This window comes from Meleagris gallopavo, chromosome 2 (genome assembly GCF_905368555.1).
Source record: "Meleagris gallopavo chromosome 2, MGAL_WU_HG_1.1, whole genome shotgun sequence".
Lineage (NCBI taxonomy): Eukaryota > Metazoa > Chordata > Aves > Galliformes > Phasianidae > Meleagris > Meleagris gallopavo.
Genome location: NC_139405.1, coordinates 12,538,676 through 12,558,225, shown reverse-complemented (window position 1 = coordinate 12,558,225; position 19,550 = coordinate 12,538,676). Strand labels below are relative to the sequence as shown.

The 19,550-nt window shown below is 42.4% G+C and overlaps 1 protein-coding gene across 3 annotated transcripts in view; it reads left to right on the top strand.

Annotated features, from left to right (window-relative positions):
- Positions 1–1,940: 1,940 nt before the first annotated feature.
- Positions 1,941–19,550, top strand: part of BTBD3 (BTB domain containing 3) — an 86,736-nt gene continuing 69,126 nt past the window's right edge. For 2 of the 3 annotated variants that reach the window (XM_085218949.1, XM_085218947.1), the window contains exons 1-2: positions 9,058–9,318; positions 13,013–13,107. The gene's annotated coding sequence lies outside the window, so the exon portion shown is untranslated. Of the gene's footprint in view, positions 2,078–9,054; positions 9,319–13,012; positions 13,108–19,550 lie in introns of those variants that run through there. The other variant, XM_085218950.1, reaches the window with a different exon arrangement.

Sequence of the window (19,550 nt, the reverse complement as noted above, 5' to 3'; positions counted from 1 at the left end):
TGTCCCTGTTCATTGCAGGGAAGTTGGACTAGATGATATTTAAAGGTCCCTTACAACTCTAAGAATTCTGCAGAGGCCTGGCTGCTAGGAATTAAGGTAGTTTTGATAATTAACTGTAAAATTAGGGTAAAGAGCACTGTGCTGTTTATGTAAGACATGGCCCAGGGCGCCATGCCAGGTTGTCACTGCCAGATTTTGAAGTATTCAGCATTTTGTATTCATGATGGAAACTTTTGAAGAATAGCTTTTAGTTCTCATGAGTGACTCCTGGTATTTTGTACCCTGCCGTCATGTTAACCTGTACTCCTTTCCTTCTCACTTCTGTATGCAAGATACTGACGGAGCAGTAGGGAAAAACTCGTTTTTGCACTGGGGGAGTTGTGGCAGACAGCACAGCTTGCATGGATGTCTCAGCAACAGCAGGATCCAAGGTCTGTACGCACTTGGGCCTCCCAAAAAATGGGCTGTAATATTTGAGACCTAAGGGATTCGGCAGTGTCAACTCTGAGAATAGCAGTGATTTTCAACAGTCTCTTCTGTCTACATTTCCAATGCTCAGTCAGTCTAATTACTTCTGGGTACTTGCCCATCACATCATGAAATGCTTCAGAGGTTAAAGGAAGAAAAAAAAATCAAACTGTGGTCCAAACCTCAGGAGGAAGAAGGCATCTGTCATGACAAGCTCTTACCAGAAATGGCATAAAGAAATCTTTTTTACTAAATCTTTCAAATCTGTAACTAGTTCAAAGACACCTCACGGTCATCCTTATTAGAAGAGTGAAAGACCAAGTGAAAAGCCTTTAACATAACTAATTAAAAGCAGTAACTGTGTGTGCTGTGGTATATCAGGAATTTGTATGTTTGAATTATTCTTTTTGCATCCACCAATGGTAAGAGTAAGTTCCTTCCAAAGTGGTAATTCTGCCTTTGTATTAACATGTAACAACATGAAATTTTCTCCATTGAATTTGGATTTATTCCCATTATTTGTAAATAGTGTTAACATAAAGATAATTCGTGATACATTCACTAAATGTGCTACCACGAGTGATAAAAGACCTTAAGAGCTCCAAAAAGGCAGTTTGCTCTCTAACACAGTGTGTTTTATTTCTTGAAGGGTTGTCCTTGAAAAAAAGTATGTGAGGGCAGAAAAGATTTAAAATAGCACTGCAATTTCCTAAATAGAACATAGAAAAGTGACACACAGCTATGCCATTCACCTGCAGCACAGCCATCAGTAAAGTGAGGAGGACGGAGCGCTGCTGCAGCTCCTGCATTTAACAATCACTGCAATAATGACAACAAATATCTCCTTTTTCCTGAGAACAGAGATAGGGCTGGGGACAAAACATAACCTCTAGGATGCCAAGGAGGGTATTGATATTTTGCACAGGCAGCTCTCCTCCTGAACCACAGCAAATGCAATCCCTACCCCAGGATGGCCACCTCTCACTAGTTTCAGGGAAAGATAAGTTGTCTCTAGCCATGTTGTCAGATTGCTTGTTTGGGTCCCACTGAAGCTCACCTTGGGCTGCTGCCCTTGTGTATTCCTTCCCCACTCATCCCTTTTGTGATCTCTGCAGGGGTTTCATTACAAATCAGTCTTTTCCACTTTTTAAAAACTTACAGTGGTGATCACTTGACATTCACAGTCTTTCCAGTGCTCCCCAAACTTTGTGTTACACCTGAATGTTTTCACTGCCCGAATCCGGCCTGTACTTCAGATTAAGGGAAAAACTGAATAGTGCTTAAGTTTTGGAGAAAATCTGGAGCCTTCAGCTGTAAATTTTTCTTGTGTTATATGTCTTCAAGGTCCATTCATATTTTACCTTATAAACGCTGCTATTTATTAATAACGATGTTGTTCTCATAATTTTGATTGAAAAACAGTGGTGTAGGGGTGATGATTGCTAAATATGACTCCCATGTTCTCCCTAGGGCCTGGGCAGAGTGAGGCAGAGTGCGGTGCTGGAGTCTCCCCAATCCTGCTATGGATATCAGCAGCTGCCACATCTGGAGTCCGCAGCAAAGCTCCTTCCTCCAGAGGCCAAGAGCTGAGCCTACTGTTTCCAGCAAGGTAATAACGTTCCCCAGGCAATAACAAGCACTTCCTAAGAGCAGCTGTTTAAGATCGCTCGGAAGCAATGAGAAGAACGTGGTTAAAACTTTGCTTCATGAATCTGGTTTCTACATATGGTGGGGAAGAGCTACTTTTTTAGACAAAATGCCAGTCAGATGCTCGGTATTTTTTGTGATTTGTGTTTGTCTTCTAAACCTAATCTCCTTATGCACTACTTGTTACTTTTGCAAAAGGATATAATAGGGAAATTGTGCCCCTTCAGGGAGAAGCGTAATTTTTAGGCTGTTTAAAATGCAGAGGATACATCGTAAGGCCGTGTAAGAAACCAAGCAGCCTCGAGTTTGCACTGCAGTTAGGTGCAACACTGATTCCTTCTGCTCTCAGAGGGCATGGTGCTGGGAACGTAAGGAGCACAGCTGAGGAAGGTGCACTGAGCACAGTGCAGGAAAGGACTTTTTGCAGCCTGCAAACGCTGTCCTTGCTACAAACTGGTCTGCTGTTGCCATCTACTGGATAAATCTTACTGCATTCGAATTTGACAAAGAATGTGTTCTTATTAAGAAAATACTTGTGGTTTTATTTGTGCGTGTGTGTTTTTGCAGTTCACTTCTATGGGATCATATATAACTTCCTTCTCTCTTGGATAGCTTTCATTTGCAGTAGGAGTCTTAAAAAAAAAAATAATTTCAATTTTTTAAGAATCTCATGGCTAATCATTCTGTAAGATGTAAGAGCACATAATATCTTGGGACAGGTAAAGTCATATGCTTGCAACCTGCCTTAAGGCAGACAGATTGCTGGTTGCCATAGGCATCCCTAGCACCATGTCATCAGGTCGCAATCTAAGCTACAAGGTGTAATTCCCATGGCGTTAAATCCAGTGCTGATGGCTGATCTTTGTATGGATCTGAGCTAGTGCTAGCAGTGGCAGAAAGGTTTTAGAAAACGACTTTGCTGTTGACAGGCTTTTAAAACCTCATACTCAAAGCAGAAGTCAATGGGGTGTGAATCCACCCACACCAAAGCTGAGAATATCAGGACCCGTGACTGCTCTGTCTCTAAGCTCCACTTACACTGTCTATAAACAGTCCTGTAACATGCCTTTGAACACCAGAACAAGGGATATTTAAGACCCTGGCTGGAGGTGCTGTGGGATTTTTCAGGTAGCACAGGAATTATCATTGCCACTTCACTAGGTGGAGGGGTTTTAAAGGCAAGACATGTTAGCCCATGCTTTAGATAGTTAATTGGCTTCTGGTTGGCTCAGTATGGAGACAGATGCAACTCATATATTCTACAAAGCTATTACTTAAACATCCTCTGTTAACCTGTATGTTCAGCTTCACTGGCAGAGTTAAACATCTTTATTTATGCTGATCCATTGATTTCAAGCTAGCATACACAGATTTCAAGCATCTACTGTGGTTTGTAACTCTTGCATAAAACAACAGACTTGGCAACCTCTCTGTCATGCCCTTCTTTTGAACCCCATTCATATTTTCCTCTACTGCTACTTTTCTTGTAGATATCAAACAATGCCGCCACACGTATTTTGACCCTGCCAAAAAAGCTAATTAATAGATAATTGCTGTTCAATTCAGAAGAAGTGCCTGTGACCTATTTTACCTTCCATGAAAGGATTATTTTAATCAATTACCCATCCACAGATCTCTTAAACTACATCTTCAGGGCATACGTATTTCTCTTCAGACGCCTATCTTGGCATAGCTAAGATGCTATGGGAAAGCTTAGAAGTATTAACTTGCCTGCTGTTTTCAATCTCCTACTTTGTACTGGGATAACAAGGTGTTCAAATGGTTTCTGACAGACTTTCAAGCATCATCTCTCCAAGCAGGCCTGTTTTTTTCTGGCTAAATGTTAGAAAAGGCTTTCAACAGTATTCCTAGCATGGAGTTACTTAGCTGTTTACGTGGAAAGTGGCCTGCGAGCTTCTATGAGTAGAAAGGCTCTCAAGAGTTTGTTTTACCACTGATAAGCACTCCCCATTTAAATCTTGGTGCTGTTGTATTTGCTAAATATGAATAGACAATTTTAAAATGCTCTTAAGGCTAATTGTCTGCCTTCTTTGATGCATCAGATCATTAGTGCAGAGAGATCCGTTGGTAGAAATCTACAAGAGCAAATTAATCCTGGATACATTTAAGAAGAAATGATTCTTTCCTCAGCACTGTTGTCTAAATTCATTTATCTAAGTAGATTTTTGTCATATATATAGACTGTACCTGAGGTTTTGATCCTATTACAGGTAATCTAACTGTTCTTGTAGACAAGCAGCAGCAGCAAATCTATAAGCAAGGGTTTAGGTCTGCAATCAAATACCATTTCCACTTACCAAGATTTAGCTGTTTCATCAAGCAAACTGCTCAGAGACCACATAACAAAATAAATAGTTTCCTGAGATACATGTGTAAATTCTGCATTTTAAACATGCCATTCTCAGTGCCTGATATCATTCAACTCCTCTTATGATGGACAGGAGTTTCTACATGCACTCTTTCTACTTCACATCTCCGCACATCTCTACTTCTACTGCTGACTAATTGTTTTGGGTCCTTCAAGATGACCTCTGAAAAATTGTAATCTCTGAAGCAAGGAGTAGGAGCTGAGTTCTCTACAAAGACACCTATCATCTAACAGAAGAGGATGAAACCAAATAATCATATTTTGTTCCCTGAAAGAGGCAGGACCCCCACCACTACCATGTCCTACTTTCCAGCCTGACAGTGCTGACCCAGCTAGGTTAAAGAGCTTCAGACACCATGTTTCTGCAAGCTATCATTTCCTGTAGATTCTTACTCTGAAAGTCAAGGTAATTAAAATATGTGCATGTAAAACTATTTAAAAGGATCAGTAAACTGTGACAAGTTTTAGTTTGCTGCCAAGACTTGATCCCAGAACTGCTGCCTGACACAATGCACTTGTCCAAAGGGACCATGATTCAAGTGCCATAGACAATGATGCTTAGCAAAAACTCTGGAATGCTTTTATTCTTGGTTATGCTTAAAATATTCAACTACTTTATATAGATGTCACATTACTGCGTTTTAATATTTGTATTTATTTCAGGGAATCTTACGATCTATTTATTCTCAAGATTAAATTTCCCTGTCCAGAACATGCATCCAAAAAGTCCTCCCAAACACAGAACATGCACAGATAGGAAATGTACGTTGGATTGTAGGAATATAATTCTGCATGGAATCTGCCCACTGAAAATTGCAGAGACCACTCACCTTTTCTTCGCCCCCATCTTACCACCTCACCTTCAAAGACACAGGGTATTAAGTATCGTTTGCTAATTATTTTGATCCTGTCCTATTCTATTTAAGCTTTTGATTGCCATGATATAACATCTGGACAACTTGTCTGTTGCTTTGCTTAATGCTTTTTGGGTTGCATCCATACTGCTATTTGATGTACAAGTTGTATCGGCGATATTCTCAAGGCATGTCCTCAATGTGTCTGTTGTTATTTTGCCATTTGTGATGCCCTAGGTTGGCCTGCCCTAGTTAGATCTCTGATGTAGAGGACCTGACTTGTCTCATACGGAAGTCTGCACTTACTGCAGAGAGGCTCATCCTATCAAATTCCTGCTATAGGTTTCTATGGTTCTGCTTCATAAAAAAGGGCTGACGTGGCCCCTGGCAAATTCTATTTCTTCATCAGTGTGAAAAATATTACTGTTCATACTAATTTAAAATACTGCTTTTTAAAATTTAAAAAGTGTTCAAATTTGCTTGAATATGAAATGAAACAATTTTAATTATTTGTTTCCTGATATTCATTGCTTCATAGTCACCATCCCTGGAGATGTTCAAGAGCTGTGTAGGTGTGATACTGAGGGACATGGGTTAGTGGGTATGGTGGAGATGTGACGACTGTTGGATTAGATGATCATTTTTTTTTTTCCAACTTTAACGATTCTGTAATTCTGTACCAGAATATTGTCATCACTGCATTTCTTCCTTCATAAATAAGAATTTGCCAGCTCTCCTTCGTAATTTTCTGATGATGCTGCCTGTGGAGCCTCCAATGATCTCTCCAAAGAATGGTAGGGGGAACTGCTTTACTTGAATTGTTACAACAGGCATCTGGGGAAGGCCAACAGAGTTGTTTTCTGCACTCTGGGCCTCATGCTTTGATGGCTGTTTCACTACAATGAAATCTTGTACCATGCAATTGCTACTGGAAAGCAAACAAGAGGGACTGCATTCTCTCCCACAGATGACTTCTCATCCTTTACAGCATCAGAAGCAAAAATCTCTGCATGCCAAGCTCTATTAGGTTCAGTGCAAGCTGGTTTAGCTATCTAAATACCACTGGAAAGCTTGGGTGCAAGCTTTGCACAAAAGTGACAGCTTTCTCCCAGCACAGAAGAGCTCTATTTCCCCCAGGACAGCGAGGACAGTAGAAGAAATCAACCCTTCCCAGCTGGAGCAAGGCTGCTGCAGCTTGTATGAACTGTTACATGGCCTGCAGGAGAGAAAGGCCCTTTCCATCAAAGCGTAACTGCACTGGGAGCACCTCTGCAGGAAAGCCAAAACAATGGAAAACCAAAGTAACCTTGCTTCTCCAGGCAGATTTGGGGGCAAAACGGAGGAGGAGTGGTGCTGGCTTGATGCCACAGCTCTGCATGCAGCGAGGATGGAGAAGCTGCGATAACATGTCTCTTTGGATGAGGCTTTAAAAATACAGCTCTCACTTGTTATTTTTTCATGCATTATGTAAACATTCCCCTTAGAAGGCCAAAGGCAGATGTTTTCTTAGGACGAGGAAGTCAGGAAGAGGCAAAGCAAGCAAAAGCATCAGATAAGTCTGGGGAAAAAAAACCAACCAAACAAAAAAAAAACAACCCTTGGCTAACCTATTTTTTCCCCTCTTAAACAGTCAAGTTTAAAGCACGCTGCAGAGCTCTGCCTAGGAGGAAAGTAAGGATCACTCTTCTCCTTGCCTTGCTGTGGTAACCCAGGAGGTCCCATCCCCTGCCAGCCAGGCAGCCCAGAGAGCTACGGGAAAGCCCCTGCCAGCTGGTAACACAGCACCTGCATGTTGGCAAAACAGGGTTTGCGATGCTCCTTGGGTTCAGGGAAAGGGCATGCCGCTGTCATCCACAGGAAGGGTCCGCTCTCCTGACATCGTGGCAGAGGCTTCATCCACACCTTAGGATCTGCCGGAGGGGACCTTGTGCTTTCCTTCGGGCATTCGGGAGGAGAATTCGGATCCGGCCGAAAGCTCCAGGACTTGCGAGTTTGGGGATTTGCAGTTGGAGCATCTTGTCACAAGGTGGCAGGGACGCGACACTCTCGGGCAGGCTTCCGTTCAAAGCCTCGCTGCTTTCCTTACCTAAAAAGACGGGGAGTTATCAGCAATCTATATCATTTTCTTTGCGACTGTCTTTGGGATACCTCAAAGGGAGGGTAAATAGTTATTTAAGGTTTCCATGTTTTACCGTTCCACAGTAAAAAGAAAAGAAATAGCTTTGCTTCCTTCTGCCCGAAAACCATGGTGATACTGAAGAGTGAAGAAGCAGTGATAGCTCTGACTTCCCAGTGTGGATGCACAATTTTGGGCTTCTGCTAGCAAATTTTTGCGCAGGTATGGAGCCAATTCCCTTCTTTTTGTGTGCTTCCCACAGCTTTCCCGTTTTCAAGCGTTACGAGTTTTTGTGATTTTACTGCTGTGCTCTCTAAAGGGCATTGCAGACTGCCACGGCAGGAAGTGGAATCCCACCTGGTAATGATAAGATAAGATTTGTGTTAATGAGCTACTAACAACCTGCAGGTAAATATTAATCACAGGAGCCCGGGCTGATCACTGTCTCCTTATGTCTCTTACCTGGTAGCCTTTAGAGACAGGATTGTCAGATTTTTAATCTAATGTCCATGCAGCGAGAGATTACTTTGCTGTCATTCTGCAGAAAATGTCCCTGTCGTGCAGCAGGAGGTAACAGTAACAAATTGCTGACGTACAGATTCAGCTTTGCACAAATAGCAGTGCAGGATGCCTGCTGCTCCCTGGGTAGTAACCAGGCCACTGCGAATGAGAAGAATTGGCACAGGAGAAGGAAATGAGCTGAAAAATGTATCCAAGTAGAGCAGGTAGCATTATAAAGCAATTATCTGTAAGCTGCTGTTCACTGAAAAATATTTTGCTTTTCAAGCTCAATACAGCACAGGAGAAGGTGTTTTTGTGGGTCAGATGAATATGCTTCCTACCTCATCCTGAGGCTCTGAGATTTGTTTTCTTTGTGAGCTGAAATCACATTTTTATTTATGTCAGCAAAGAGTAATTAGAAGTTTTGCCAGCCAACCAAAGCACAGACTGCTACAGCCAAGTGAGTTTGAGCCCTTACCCCCTTCTTTGGGGGGGGTAATGAGGTACCTCATGCTCCTTCCTTCCATCTCTTTTCTGGCAGCTTCTGATCACTGCTTTCAAGAGAGTCCCTGAGTTTGGCTCAGGTGTTTAACATCAATATGAACTTCCCCTTTTCCCTGGGAAAATCCATCCCAGACCCAACTCTGCTGCAGGAAACACCTCCAGGTCTCAGGCAGAGCTCCTTTTAGTTCCTGGTGGATTTTGGACAGAAAACCCCACCTCCTAGAGGAACATCAAAGAAATTATCAGGAGAAAGTAAAGTTCTGCTACGTACCCTATTTTCTGTGATAGTTTGTTGGGTTTTTTTTTCAGTTTTAAGCATGATGAGCTTAAACTGACTGCAGATTTCTCAGTAGCTGAACACATTGAGGATTTATTCCTGCTCACATCCTGGAGGAAAAATTTTCCTTTTACTGAATTCCAAATATTCACATCTAGGCTTGAAGTCCAACATCTGAGCTTCGTCCTGGAACCTTTGAGATCTATGGGTCAGAAAAATAGACTGCTTTGAAATACTGTGTTAAGCTACCACTAAATGCATTTCTCTGTTCCTATGAGCCCTTCTTCTCTGTTCACAGCTGCAGCAACTGGAAAACTCACTGCATGAGAGAAACAGCACCACAGAAAGTCCTCTGCCAGTAAATGGGAAAGATGTGTATGTATAATAGAATCATGGAATATCCTGATTTGGAAGGGACCCATAAGGATCATTGAGTTCAACCCCTGGCTCCACAAAATGCAATCCAAAAATCAGACCTTATGCAGAAAAGCAAGGAGTCACACACGGCTAAGCCCAAATCCAGTTTGAGGGATTTTCCTCCAGAGGACAGCCATAGCCTGAGGTAAGGGTACCAGCAGAGTCAGGGACGTGATTTGCTGGAACTTTTTCTGACATAAGTCTTTCCTTCGCACTTACTTCCCACTTCCCACCCACCATTTTACATGGCAGATTTCTGCAGGTACCAGCATGGCTGAGAACCCCCCTGCTGGGTTTAGTGCCCAGGACAGACGGATGGATGAGCTGCATGTTTATTTCCACTTAACAGCTTGTTAGTTTAACAAAGACAGCACTATAAAATCAGAGGAAAAATATGTCAGATTTAGCCACTGCATGCATATACTGCATTGAAGAAAAATTTATTGCTCTTTTCCTTTGACAGGACATCCTTAGCCCATAGCTCTGTTTTCACACCACTAAAGCTATGTTAAAATCATTGAGGGGTCAGCTGCAAGCCCGTAGCACTGCAGCAGTGCACCTCTAAATACAGGCTGGCAGCTCTTCGCACTTACACAGGGGTGGGAAAAGCATCTTCAACAGCAGAGTGCTGGGTTTATTTGGTATATTCATAATAGAAAAATGGGCATTGAATAGAAGATTCAGAAAAGGTATTTATTGTTTGTGATCATACTGCCAAGTCCCAGCCTATAGCTACTTGTACACTTTATACTGAAAAGTCGGTAGATCTTTGATTTTAGCCTCTCTTGTTCTCCATATGCCAAATGCAATTACGTGTTTAGTCCATTTACAGAAGGCATTTCCTCAGCCATTTTCTTTCATGTTTTCGGAGAGAAGCGTGTGCTTGCAGAGCGCAGGCTATGTGCAACTGCAGGTCAGCACTCAGCAGGGTCACTGCAGGAAGATCCCTCCTCTCCTCTTGCTGGGAGATTTGCGGATGGGGCAGTGCTGTGTGGGAGGGCTGTACTGACACCATGGGATGGGGCTGTCTAACAGACGAAGCGTGCAGGATTTGCTTTGACCAACGCCTGCATGGCTTCAGAGCTGTTTATGGATGTAAGGCTTGTCGTGTCTCTTCTCCCAGACACCTCGCTGCTGTCACAGCTCAGCGTTTGCCATATGTTTCAGCCCAGTGCTTGAAGGTATGTTTTCTGCAGGGTGTGATGGAATAAGACTGCTTAATTCTTGTTTGGAGCTGCATTCATAGGCACGTGCTCTGTTCCCAGTGAGGGGATGGGGATGGGTAGCTCTGTGCTGCCTCATCTTCAGTTCTATGTGCTGTCTGGGTACCACAATACAAAAAGGGCATAAGCCTATTACTGAATATCCAAAGGAGGGCTACAAAGATGGGAAAGGATCTGGAGGACAAGTTGTGTGAGGAGCGCTGAAGCCCCTGGGTTTGTTCAGTCCAGAGCAGCAGAGCTGAGGGAAGGCCTCATGGCGCCTGCAGCTCCTCACAGGAAGCAGAGGACAGCACTGAGCTCTGCTCCGTATGACAGCGAGAGGGCCCTCTGAATGATAATCGTGCTGCTAGGAGGAGATTGGCCCAAGCACAGTGAGAGGCCTTGCCGAGCCGAGTGCTTGCCGTGGCAACCTCTGCCTCATGCCCAGGAGGGAGCAGGGCAGCAGGAAGGAGACTATGAAGCTGTGCAGCTTGTCCTCTCCCCTGCAGCCAGAATATCTTACAAACTACTTTCTTCAAAACAAATAAATATTCGATGTAAGGAGAATTATTTCAGCCTCAGGTTAGCAAAATATTTATTTCACAGCTTGGAGCATACAGGAAGTCCAGCTAGTTGTTTTCTTGTGTCCATAATCTTGAATTTATGGCTATAATGCAGTTCTTTGCAGAAGGAGCTCAGACTCAGGCTTGCTCACCTTGTCTTACCATTGAGAAAAGGAGAGTGGTGAAGCAGCTTGCCCCAGAAACCTCCCAGTTGTAGCATAAAGGCTGCCCAGTCCCTGTGCTTCATCTAGGCCCAAGACTGCTTCTTGATAACCAGGTGCCTCTTGGAGGGAGGCAGGCTGTCCTGTTGTTACAGAACACAGGGCAGTACCAGGGCTCTGGAAACAGGATTTGTGTTCAGCATCAGGCAGCACAATCTGAGGTGACAACTTGGATCCCAGTATGGTTTGAGGTTTGCAGCAAACTCAGTGCTTGAATCTGAGCCTGAAAAGTGAATTTCACAAGAAAATGTTTCCAGATATTTCTGTTCCCCTTAAAAAAAAATTTCTTGGGAAAAAGATTCTGCTGATATTGGTAGGTGAATGCCTGGTGGATGGTCAGGATGATTTTAGTCTTTTGAATTCCTTGTTTTCTAAATTGTAGTGCTGAGTAGCAGAAAAGCACTAAACAGTTTTTCAGGAAATGCTGATTCATGACTATTTGCAAGAACCACTGCATCCGATCATCAGTCTTTAATGTTTATTAAATAAAAAATCTCAAACAAGTAATTCCCAAGCAGATCTAAGTAAAATAGAGTCATCTCAAAGTAAAGTTCACCAGCCTCCTGGTGCACCAGGCTTGTGCATTGCCTTATCTTTGTAATATGCATTCCGTTACCTTTGTGATATGAAGGGTGAAAGGGAACACTTTGACTGAATCCAGCTTGGAGATTTGGGATTTGTATGAACCACTCACCTAATGTTGAGCTCTGGAGCTGCACATTTTTGGAACAAATGCAAAGTGAGTAGATAGCAGGCAGAATCAGTGTGTGTGCCCTTGTGGTCAGCAGCTTGTCTGCATCTAATCTATGCAGATACTTTAAAGCAAAATATTTTTAACAGCAATTCCCTGGAAAGTAAATGATAGAAGAAACAGTGAAGCTATTTTTCCAGTTCTTGTGAATCTTGGTGTCATTGCTTTATGTGGAAAGAGGGAAAGTTTTCTTTGCACAGTGCTGTATGTTCAAGAGAGGCATCCCACTTGCTTTTACTTTGGCAAAGACAGCACATTGCTATTTTGCTGTGGGAGGTACAGTTCTAGGAAACTGAAAGCCCAGGATTTATTTTTTCAAGAGTTCATTATAAATGGCTGTGACTTACAGATGTGCTTTCAGTCCAACAATGGATGAGCACGCTTTGTCCTGGTTCCCCATCTCCCAGATGTCTCCTCTCCATAGTCAGAGCCAAACCTGGCAACACTTCTCTCATAGCATATTTTGGAAGGAACTTGTTGGGGAGAGAGGCCAGAAGAAGCAGTACTCTGTGGCTAAGATGCTTTCTAATGCATCGAGACATTTTGATAATGTCGGCAACACTGATGGGGAAGAAAGTGAACAAGCGTATAGAAAAAAAAGAAATGAAGTATAAATACTCATGTCAGAGTTCATTGCTCAAATGACTTAATCTGCCACTGAAATAAGGGTCTGGAAATGTTGTCCACATCAAAGGAAACGTACATTTTGATGGGTTTTGGAGGGTATTTTTCATTTGGAAAGCAGCATGTGGTAACAGAGCTTCTGACATGCCAGTAATTCAAAGGAGACTTTGGCATCCCTGCTGTGAGGCTGGATGACAACATAATACAGTTATTAAGGGGAGGAAAGGAAGTCTCAGTCCGAGGTCTTCTGCACTTTATAGTCTGTAACAACAATGAGCAATGCCAAAAATAGACTCATACATCAGGCAACCTTGAGTTTCTACTGCTGTTCTCCAATCGGAATGATAGTGAGTGACTGGAGGATTTTAGATGAGAATTGACTTGCTGAGTTTTTTGCCAGCCAGACTTTTGGAAATGTGTGTTTATCCCAGAAGGGATTAAAAATAACTTTATCTTTTGTTTTCTTCTTTGTTTTCAGCCTAATTAAAATGTCCAATTGTAAATCAGTGGAGATGTAGGCTGTGGCCCTCTTTACTCTTATCTCTTCCACCACCTCTCTGCCACCTTTTACAGGTAAGAATTGATGCAGAAAAGGAAAAATGTGGGGAAGAGAACCCATAAGCAGTTAAACAATGCTTTTGAAAAATTCAAAAGGACATGGGAAGGACTACTTTCTACTGTCAACTTTTTAACCTGCTTTATTCAATAAAAAAAATGAGGTGTGAATGCTTGACATGAAATTCATACTTGCAAGTAGCACAAGGAGAAACTGCACCTGAAGGCACGGGGCTGTGCTGTCACCTGATCTCTGAAGGTGAACTTCAGTCCATTGCTCGCATTGTTAGTGACAACCAGCAGCATTAGCTGCTAGAGAACATGCTGCTGGAGGAGGCGTAAAATGGATTCACGCGCTCTCTCTAGGCACTCTGTAACCCTGGTGTGAATTTATAATCCATCATTTGGGTTTCAAAATCAAATATGAAAAAAAAAAAAAAGAAAAAAAAAGGAGGGAGGGTGGGGAGGATGTGATGTATTCCCTTAATCAGATTATTGCTGAGGTTCAAAAGCATTGGGTTATACTCTGCCTTATGCATTTGTGAAAACACAAAAATGAACAATAATGGTGTGAGCACAACTCTGCTTTCCCGCGCTGCTTCTCCCTCTGCCAGACAGAAATAGCATGAAGAAGTGGTAATGAATTTCAGTGAAAAAATATGCTTTTTGTTGTTTTTTTTTTAACAATTAATACAATTTGTGTGAATTTTAATTTCAAAATTTAACATCTTAAATAACAGTATCTCAGCTTCTGCTGCGATTGCCCTGTTAATGGAATAAGTAAGTTACCATCCCTTTTTTCTGTTTAGTTTAGTTTACTTTTGTTATGTTTTGCTTTTATTTTATTAATTCAAGAAGTCAAACAGCAACCAAACCAACAGCTTTGGAAAAGCATTGACATTTACAAAATGGCAGACAGCCTTATATCTGTACAATTGCTTCAGAAACACGAGCTAGGTTCTTTAGGCTTTCCCAGGCAGTGTGTTGTCTTGTGTTCTTTCTTGCCTGACCAGAGAGAGTAATGGAAACTGTGAGGAAAAGCTGTTCAGATAAGTGCTTGCCAGCCATCTAGTTTTATGTTTTTTTGGAGCAATCTGCTACATATTCCTCTTTGTGAATAGTATTTCTCTCTAGAAAGAGAGTTTGGTTAAAGCACATAACTTCATATTGCACTGTCAGCCCTATTTATCTGCTCCTGGAGCAAGATTCTAGTTGTCTTTGAGCATTGAAGGATCTAATTTCTTATCAGCTTTACTGAGACAATCTTTTTTTTATACAATTTCATCAGAGCTGAGTAATGGCTGCATGCTGACAAAACTCGTAACACAAATAACAACAGTGTGTAGGACTCCAAACCACAACTAATTGTGGAAAATGATCCCAAGCTAATAATCTCTGTAACCCTGAACACCCATGTTCAAATATACTGATCTCCTAACCGTGCTCTGAAATGGAGCCCTGAGGGGTTGTGGGCACATGCTGCTTTGTCCGTGTTACTGTTGCAGTACTACTATGGAGGGACCTGGAACTGGGGGATTTTCTTGTCTCAGTTCAAAACTGTAATTTGAGGACAACCAAAACACCTAAGCTTTTGGGCAGATTTCCACACATTTGCTTTGTTTGGGGAAAGAACAAAACTTAGGAAAGCGTTTAATTTCAATGCTTTCCAAATTAAATTAAATGTTCCACTTCAATTCAAGTGAAACGGACTTTTAAAAGCAATTAGCTCTGCTTTAATTTAGCTCCCCTCCCTCCCAAACAAAATATTGAGTTAGAACTCCGACTCAAAAAACTAAAAAAATTAATTGCAGAAGCATTCTAACACATTGCATAGAGGTGAGGAATTGGGCATCCTAGAGTGCACATTTGGAGGGAAATCACTACTAGGAACTATTCGCGGTTGGGAAAGTTCCCATTTTAAGGGCTCTCAGGAGTGCTGATACTGTCGGACAGCTGGGAGTCTGGGCAACGTAACACTGGTTCAACACTTCTTTGGGTTCCAGCTGTTGCCAGCCCTGGGAAGACATAACGGTGCAGAACATATAAAATGTTGATTTAAATATGCCATACAGAGAAAATGAACAAAGCAATTGCTGATTCATTCCACACCGTTAAGCAGTTAACCTGACACCATTGCAAAATAATAATTACCTGGTTGTGGCTGTCGTGTTGTATTATCAAGAGAGAGAAATGTATCATGAAATATTGGGTGACTTGGAATATGACTGACAGTGTTTTGCAAAAATCCTGGCATGTTTGCATGGAATTCTCTATGTAATACTGGTGAGGGCTATTCGTATGACATACGTGGTGGAGCCACAATGAGGGGATGTTTACATTTTAATTACAGTTATTCAAGGGAACTTTATTCTTCTGACTTAGGGGTGGGTTGTTATTTTTATAAAATGATATTTGCTGACAGCAGGGAAGAAATGTGGGAGTACTGCTCCCAGGTTTCAGGAAACCTGAGGGCAGACTTGTGTTATGCCACTGGTTTTTACACAGCCTTGAGCAGCTGGCTTTGCAAATTAATCAAGGCAGGGACTTGCTTTGACTGTCTCACCTCTCCCTGAGTGATCACCAGGACAGTGAGGCCAGGTCTGTCTGGTTCCTGTCCCATCAGCTGCAGAGACGTCCCTGGAGCACATCCATGGTGTCCAAAGTGTGGGCACATTGCTGGTGTCAGCTGCCAGAGACCTTGTCATCTCTGAGGCCCATATCTGGGCTTGGAGCATCCTTTGGAACAGTCATATAAAGATTGTGTGTGTCAATAAAATTGTGCAAGCACTTAAGTCCTGTGCTGCAACTGTCTGGGTGAAGATCTTGCCTTGTGTAGTGATGTAGCTGAGCTGGACCAAACAGTGGCTGCATTTCCCTTTTATTTTTGACTGCTACATCAATCCCAAAGGCTGAATGCCATTATGTGAACTTGCAGCTTGCCAAGTATTTTCTGTGTGATTCCTTTCAATTATGTTGACAAAATCTGGCACTTTTGGATATAAACTGCTAAAGCAAGTAATGCTGGTCTTTAACAAAACTTTCTTACTTCTTAAAGGTTCTTATTTTATCCTGGCAATGCAGTGTCCATAATTAGCATCAGTGCCTGTTGTTTTATTTTAATGCATAACCAGAAGCTGTTAATTAGGCAGCAGTAGGAGAACAATAATGAAATTGTAGGAGAGAGGCAAAAGGATTGGTATTCATGTGTTGTTTTTATTTTTTTTTTTAATTTGAGCTTCTGTTGGTAAACAGGTAGAGAAAAAGAAAAGAAAAAAAAACACCCTGAAAAGGCTTTGTTTTCTTGTGGCTACTAAATAGATGGATTTATTTGTACCCATGTGAATGCTACAACAACTGCCCTCCTTCTTTAGCATGCTAATCATGCAAAAAATGTTAATCAGGCTAAGTATTATTATACCTAAGGGAAAAGAGAAATAAGATGTGCTGCTGTTAGGTAATGCACAGACCCTGCCCGGATGAGCAAGGCAGACAGCGAGTCTGGGAAAGGAATACAGCACAATTCCTGCTGTTAGTATGCAGTGGGAAAACTTCTGCTATAGTATGGTAGGGCATGAGAAAAAAGATCAAAATTGTATATTTTTTTGGACAGTTTTCACAATGAGCCTTTTGGAGTGGACTGACAGCAGTCAGAAATTCTTACTGAAGTCTTTGAGCTATTATAAGGGGGGGGGAAACTCTTGGAAAAAGAGAGCTTCCATTTCTCCATGACCGTACCATTGTTTCAAACCTATGTGCATGAGTAACACTCACCTTGATTCAGATAGGAGAAATGTTTCTTTTCTACTGCTACTTTAGTATAATCTGTATTTGCACGCCAACAGAACATCTCTCATGAGACCGATGATTCAGAATGAAAATAAAATTATTGGTTTCAAACTATTCAACAGCCATGTTAGAGAAAGCTTTTACCCGTAATTCAGTAATGGATGACATAGTCTCTTCGAAGAAAGTAACAGAATCAAACGCTTTTTCTTTACTGTTATAGCTGTTACTTCAGTGGATGTTTAGAAACTCTCCAATGAAGCATAACTGTTGTGATGAAATGTGAAAAAATGCTGGGGGAAAATTGTTCAACTGACAGCGATGAGGGCTTTGGAAAGTGGTTTAATAATACTTGACTGCATTTAGGGGTGTTGTGAAATCTGATTTCTGCTTATAAAACACTTTGCAGTTTTAAGATGAAAGCATGGGACATTATCAGAGAAAGATTACTGAGAAGATTGTCCCTCAGATGGATGTCATCAGAAGTGCCTGATCTGATGAGCTGGTGTTTGTTGTCCATGAGACAGAGCCTGCCTGGGGATGGCCAGCACCACTGAGGGGCACACACAGTCTGTATTCAAGCAGATGACAAGGCAGGGGGAGAAAGGATGGAGGGACTTGATTTATTTGAGGAGAATCTAGATCTGTGGTCATGGGAAATTACTAAAATATCCATTTCATCTTAAAAAAAGTGTTTCACTAGAAAAAAAAACAACACTCTACCACAGGAAGTTTCACTGCTGGCCAGTCCTCTGATCTTTACCAGTCGTGTTCCTACCAGACTGTTCTGGAAGAGATATACAGGTTTATGTAACCCCAGTGGTACAGCACATTAGCTATAGAATATGGGCATCTTCATGAGAGACTGGAACTAATCTGGTATCTTGACCGTGTTTAAAGCTCTGGACTCACACCTGGTGAGCAGGTAGCAATCAGAGCAGGATTTGCATGGATGCACATACCAGTTAACATCAGACAGATTAACAGCTGGCTTTTGTCTGACACGTCTGCCTGGTGCTTTGCTTACGTGAGTCAGGTTCTAGGTGAGGGATTATGAAAACTACAAGTATCAGCAGTATCTTTGAATTCAATGTGATTTCTGAGATGCTTTTTAGTTTGGTTTCTGTCCTTGTGTTTTCCTCTTAGGAAAAAAAAAGTCATTATGATTGCTCTCAAGGAAGGTGAAACACACTGCTAATGTGACCAGTGCCTCCCCAACTACTTCTGTGTCTGACCCAACAGATGGTGTGGCCACATCTGGCCTTACAAGTTGGGATGTTGTTGTTTGCAGCGTGGGAACAAATGCTCACTCTTTAGTCATCTTTATTATTGTTTCTTTCTTCCATAATCCTTGGAAAGGAGCCCTGGCAAGTAATCCTGCCTCTGCTTCATGCACACTGTGTGGGGCAGGGATAGGCAGTGTTTCCTTAAGACCTGATATCCCACGCTGCCTGGTGTTCCTGGAAGACGGCTCGCCTCCCAGGAGGTGACTGTCTTTGTTTGGTGGTGGCCTGCTCCCCCTGTAAGTGGTGCTGCTTGCGCTGGGGGATAGGCAGGCTCTTGTCCTCAATGAGCTTCCCCTGAGATGCATCTGGCTTACCTTCTGTCTTTTAATTTGTGTGTGTAGATGACAAACAGAAATCTGCATGTTTGGTTCTCTAGAATTGCTGAGAGGTTCCTACTGGGTTTGGGACTCTGTAAGTCCACACGCTGCTCTGAGCCAGGGCTAGGGCCGGACAGCTTCTGGGCAGCCAGTGCATAGGAAGAAAATCTCCAGGTTCTGAAGGTTCTGTATCCACCTAGCAAATGCTGCATAATGTTAGGCACCCCCAGAGCCACCTCACTAGAAAAAAGAGGGCAAAGCAGCTATGGGTGGCAGCTGAAGCCTTGGTGCTACCCAACTGCAGCCTGCAGAGGGGTTTGGGCAGCTGGCCAGGCAGAACTGCTCCTTTCCACTTCATTTTCTCTATTAAATGTGCACTGGCAGTGCACACACTGCCTTATCATCTTTTAAGGGTAGGATCCCTAGGCAAGGCAGTCTCCAGGCCCAGCTAGGATTGTGCTAACTTCTCTAGAATAGTGCAGCTCATTGTGGTTCTCAGTTCAGCACTTTCCTAAGTCCCACTCACTTTGAAATAGAGATTAGGAGCAAGTTCAGGGGAGCAGATTAACCCAGGGAAATCTTCTGCTATCTGTCTTAATTAAGCACTAATAAAATCTGTCAGACTCTCCACTGCAGTTATCAGTAAGCCAATGGCACACAGCGTCTCAGTCAATCCTTTTCCCCTTGGGGTGACTGCAGGACTGTGGGCTTGTCCCAGCCATGCTGATGCTGCTAGCCCCTTCGTCAGCATCAGCTGGGCTCTGCTGTGCTTCTTTATAAGCAAAATGCCTTGTTTTTCCAGTTTCCAGGCCTGGAGATTTCCACTCTTGGGAATTGGGGTGTTTAGGCTGAAGCATCAGGCCCAAAGATGGAACCAGGTAGCCATTTCCATGGAGGGTTCAGTGTGTTCCAAATCTGTCTCTTTAGAACCAATGCAGAGGCAGAACTGTGTGTGCAGAAAGTGCTGCAGAACTGTAGCCATGCTTTTCCATCTGCACAGTGCATGTAACCATGAGGTGATGTTCCTTGTTAGACAACTCAACCAATATTTAAATGAAATATGGAAAATAAACCC